Source organism: Dermacentor andersoni, chromosome 2, assembly GCF_023375885.2.
Source record: "Dermacentor andersoni chromosome 2, qqDerAnde1_hic_scaffold, whole genome shotgun sequence".
Taxonomy (NCBI): Eukaryota; Metazoa; Arthropoda; class Arachnida; order Ixodida; family Ixodidae; genus Dermacentor; species Dermacentor andersoni.
Genome location: NC_092815.1, coordinates 241,650,977 through 241,656,267, shown reverse-complemented (window position 1 = coordinate 241,656,267; position 5,291 = coordinate 241,650,977).

The following is a 5,291-nucleotide window of genomic DNA, read 5'->3' as shown; positions in this document are numbered from 1 at the left end:
CTGCGCAACCTTAGTGATGTAGCCCTACAGCACTTAGTCGACTTCTTCAATGAACAGGTCTGGCGACCGGACGGAAGACTACCGCGAGAATGGAAGGAGGCAGACATCGTGCTTATACCAAAACCGGGCAAGCCGCGCGAGCTGAACCATCTCAGGCCCATATCGCTCACGTCTTGCATGGGCAAGCTCTTTGAACGAGTAATTCTAACCCGACTCGAAGCCCACATCGAAGGAAACTCACTCTTCCCTGAATCCATGTTCGGTTTCCGCAGGAGAATCTGTGCACAGGACGTCTTTCTTCTATTAACGGGCAGTATGGACAGAATCCTGCTAGCACTCGACGTCCATAAGGCATTTGATAACATCTCACACACTACAATACTAGACGGACTACGAGATGTCGGGTGTGGTGAAAGAGTATTTCATTACGTTCAAGACTTCCTGAGCAGCCGCTCCGCGAAAATAGGACTGGGTTCAGCACGTTCTGCCCTGTATCGCCTACCAGATAAGGGCACTCCTCAAGGATCCATATTGTCACCACTTCTTTTCAACATCGGCTTACGTAGAATGGCCCTGGACTTACAGAAGAACCGGGACCTTGGCTGCGCCATATATGCAGACGACATTACACTCTGGGCCTGCAAAGGGTCCTACGGGAACCGACAGGAGACGCTTCAACAGGCCATCAACACCATTGAAAGCTATATGAGGCGAGCAGGCATGAGGTGCGCTCCAGAGAAATCGGAGTATATTCATATTAGACCTAGACATACCCTAGCGACCAGGGCTCCGGATCTCCAACTCACCTTGGAGGGAGAGCCCATCAAGAGGGCATCCCACCTGCGCGTACTGGGAATGTACATTCAAGAAACGGGCAGCGTTAGCATAGCGCTTTCCAATCTCCGACGCACTGTTCGGAGCGTAACTGGGCTTATTAGCAGAGTTGCACGCAGCCGAGAAGGCATGACCGAAGCAGACACCATGCAACTAGTAAACGCCTTCGTCATTAGTCTTCTAACGTACGCTCTGCCTTTCTAAACCACGCGGCGTAACGACATCGAACATGCGGATAAGCTCATAAGAATCGCCTGTAAAGCAGCACTCGGCCTTCCTGAAAGCACAAGTACGATCCGACTGAACGAATTAGGAATGATGAACACTTTCGAGGAATATGCAGCGGCCACCCTAATGGCGCAGCGTGAACGGCTAAACACGACACCTCAGGGACGCTCGGTTTTACAAAGACTTCACTATCCGCTGACACCACAATATTGCGGCGACGAAACAATACTACTGCCATCTGAAATCCGAGAGTGAATCCACGTGGCGCCAATCCCCCGTCACATGCACCCAGTTCATCATGCGGCACGGAGACGCGCGCGGGCAGCCACCTTACTAAGGCGGCGAAGCGATCCGGATACTTACTTTACAGACGCGAGTTCGTATCACAAGAATACAGCCACCCTCAATACATTTGCAGCAGTCGTGACTAGCCAAGGACGAACAACCGTAGCAGCATCCATACACACGAAATCGGTTGCAACAGTCGAAGCTGTGGCCATAGCCCTAGCCATACGCGCCGCGGAAGCTAAGGGCCAATCGGCCTACGTGCTGACAGACTCGCAGGACGCCTGCCGCCTCTTCCTTGGGGGGGCTTTATCGGGCTGCGTCTTCCGCATCCTAGGAACGGAACTCACCCTGGATCATTGCGTGACCTGGTGCCCGGCGCACACAGGGATAGCGGGGAACGAACGGGCGGACCGCTTGGCTCGAGGCATGACAGGCCGAGCCGCGGGCCACACCGCCCGAGAGAACACCTCGACACCCGGTGCGCCAAGAGAAATCCTCGAATTACAACGACTAAGTAGGCGAACCAAAGCCCTTCCTCACCCAGACCTATACAGGAGGCAAGCACGGGACTGGCGCCGCCTGCAAACAAACACTTTCCCACATTTATACAGGCTACACAAAATGTACCCAGACAAATACAGCAACACATGCCCGTGGTGCGACGGAACACCGACATTGGAACACATAACATTCCAGTGCGCGTTACGTCCGGCGGCTGCCACCTCGCCGCTGCTAGACAACACTCTACATAACTGGTCGTGGGAGGCGCGACTCGCGGAAGTGGAATTGGGAAGCCAACTGGCGACCCTTGACCAGGCCCGGCGAGCCGCTGTAACCAGTGGGGCCCTGGAGGAGGGGCTCCACCCACCATAACCAAACAACCTCTATTACAATAAACGTTTACTCTCTCTCTCTCTCGTCAGCACAGCAGTAACATAAAGAATGGCTATAGGAGTCATTTAGCCGGACACTCTAACAAGTGTCACTGCACCCCCATATTTGAAAAGAATTCATAGGGAAAGGAAAAGGTAAGAGGGAAAGAGAAATAGTAGAGGCTTTTCACATCAGAAACGAAGGAGATAAATGTGTAAGCATTCCCCCTCTTGCCTTGTCGGAAAAAAAAAAAAAAAACATTTTTGGAAGAAAGATTATAATGTTGCTGATTTGCAGATGTTTTTGCGACTGGTGTGCGCATGCCTATGCTGAAAAAGATATAAATCTCCGGTGAACTTCAAATAAACTTCCAGTTGGCAGTCAGCGCTTGTCTGTAGTATTTGTTTCCTTGTGTCCTCGTTTTTTTTCGCGCTGTTTAACCTCAGTTCTAAGTATGAACCAACTAGCCCTCATCAAGATCTTACTAACTCAGTCAGGGACGAGTGTAAGGACGAGTCCAGAAGCTCCGATCTGATAGCATGGCGTCCAATCACACTTCTGAACTGTGATTACAAGCTCATAGCAAAGTGCCTGTGTATGCGACTCACGCCAGTACTCAACACTGTTTTGGGACCATTCCAGGCATGTTTTGTCCAGGGGCGCTCCACTCAGCTTCACGGTTTAGCAGTGAGGGACCTTTTCCTGTTGGCAAATACCAGCAAACTTCCAGGTATTCTGTGCTCCTTCGATCAGGAGAAGGCGTTCGATATCATTAGCCATAGGTACCTTTTTCGTGTTCTGGGAGAGGCTAGTTTTAGTGTGTGTTTTCGGCAGATGGTCCAAGCTTTGTGTTCTAGACTGACTCCTGCTGTTCTCATACAGGATCGCGTCTCGGAGGCATTCATTTTGGGATGTGGTGTACGGCAGGAAGACCCTCTCTCGCCTGCCCCCTACGTACTCGCTTTTGAACAGCTTCTGCAGAGGTTGTCCTGCGACAGTAGAATTGGCAGGTTCCTACTCCCACCATGTTTCCCTCCGGTTTCACTCTTTGCCTATGCGGATCACTTGTCCATTGTCGTCCCGGACGAGGCATCAGCTTGCAGCGTCTTGGAGGTCATGGACATTTACTGCGAAGCAAGTGTTGCAAGTTTGAATAGGTCGAAAAGTGCAGCCATGTACTTGAACTCCACTCCGTCCAGTCCGCAGCCCGTTCATGGTCTCCCCGTGAAAACGGGGTTGCGCATTCTAGGTTTCCAATTCGAACCAGACAGTCTCTCTCCTGAAAACTGGCAACAGGCTAAGGAGAAGCTTGGAACCAGGATTCAGGAATTCGGCGCGTTGTCATGCCCACTGACTGCTCGAGCGACAATTCTTCGCTCACTCCTGTTTTCCTTCCTTACGTATGTGTGTGTCTCCTGTCCCAACCCGAACCAAGCTTATCTTGGAGAGGGTCGTCTTTCGCTCCCTCTGGAAAGGGACAACTGGTTGTGTAGCTAGGCAGGTGCTCAAGTTGCCCAAGGTAAGGGAGGACTCGGGATTCCCGACCTGGGTATCGTGGCTACTGCACTACACGTAATTACCCCTTCCACCTTCATTGCCCCTTCCACCTTCTTTTTTGCTCGTTCTGAGCTACGCTACAAGGCTAAAAAAGGACCCAGGTCGCTCTTAACTCGGATATGTTCCTGACTCGAAGCTTTACTTTCTTTTTTCGATTCCGCTTGTTTTCGCAGAACACATTTTCTTACTGTGCCTCGCTCAGCTTCCGCGTCCACCATTTATGCGGCGGCTGCCAATTCTCTGGTAAGCTTCAACAAGGTGCACCCCTGCATCGACGTAGTTTCAACTCCAATCCAAGAACTAGCCAATATCTTCAACCCAGGTCTCCCCCCGCAATGCCAAAGGTATGATCTGTCCATCCACAGGCCAAGCTGGAAGCTTATTACGGCCAGTTTCCTCGACGCTAGGCGAGCTACGTTCATGTACCGCCTGGCGCGAGGGTGCCTGCCGTTGAGTTACAGGCCCTTCACAGCCGTCCCGGCTAGTGGAGTGTGCCCTTTTTGTGGCGGTCGTGAGGATTCGGTTTATGTCTTTACGCAGTGTTTGTTTCCTGCAGTTCTTCTGCAAAGGATTGCTAGTCTCTTTAAGCTTACAGGTGTTCCATATCAGATTGTTCAATCTTTGCGCACTTTGCCTAAACAGGCGATCAACCAGTTCGTGCTTCTTCTTGTTGAGTGCTCATACAAACTTGGTTGGCACGCTGTGAAGCGGTTTTCGAGGGACGGGCGCCGAGCCTTCACGAAGTGCTTGCAAAATCACGGAAGGAGGTCTGGTTCCATGTCACCCGGGAGCGGCATCGCTTGGGCGACAAGAAGTTTCTCGAAGTGTGGGCTCGTCCTGCCATGATTTTTGATGAGTCAGGTGGAAAGCTCTCAACTAAGCTATGATGCGTGCTCCTTAGGTCGCTTGACTCGGCCGTATGTGCCAGTCGATCCACGGGGTTTTGTTTGGCTCACTGGAACCCAGAGTCGGAACCGGTCGTGGCGCACCCTCGTGTGGTCGCGCTGCTCCGCGGATGGCTTCGGTGGTACTCCATGGTTGTATGCCTTGACCTCTTTTGCGTCAAGGCAGTCCGAGGGTCAGTCAGGCTTGCGTGCTGTGACACCGACATGGCTGTTTGTGGGCTGAGTGCAGTAACTCAGTAGTGCTGCACCACAGCAGCCCCGTTGTCCGGGAAGGAGCGTTGGCCCGAACCAAAGCACCCCGTCCAGTCAGCCGGGTAGAGTGGGAGCGCCGGTGTCAACGAACCGAATGATGCTGGGTTGATGAGTACATGACAGCTCTGGGACGCGGCACCTCCGGGTGCCAAGTCCTCTTCCCATCTGACAGCGGCGCCACGAAAACGGCCGAAAGAGCCAACGAAAGCTATTCGCTTTAAAAATAGTGCGAGCACTTCATCTTCCTATGTACATCCTAATTATCATCATCCCTTCTCATGGGCTTCTGTGTGGGGTGCCGCTTAGGATCGGCGCAAGCCGGTTGAACGAGAACGTTATAGTATGACATTTTTT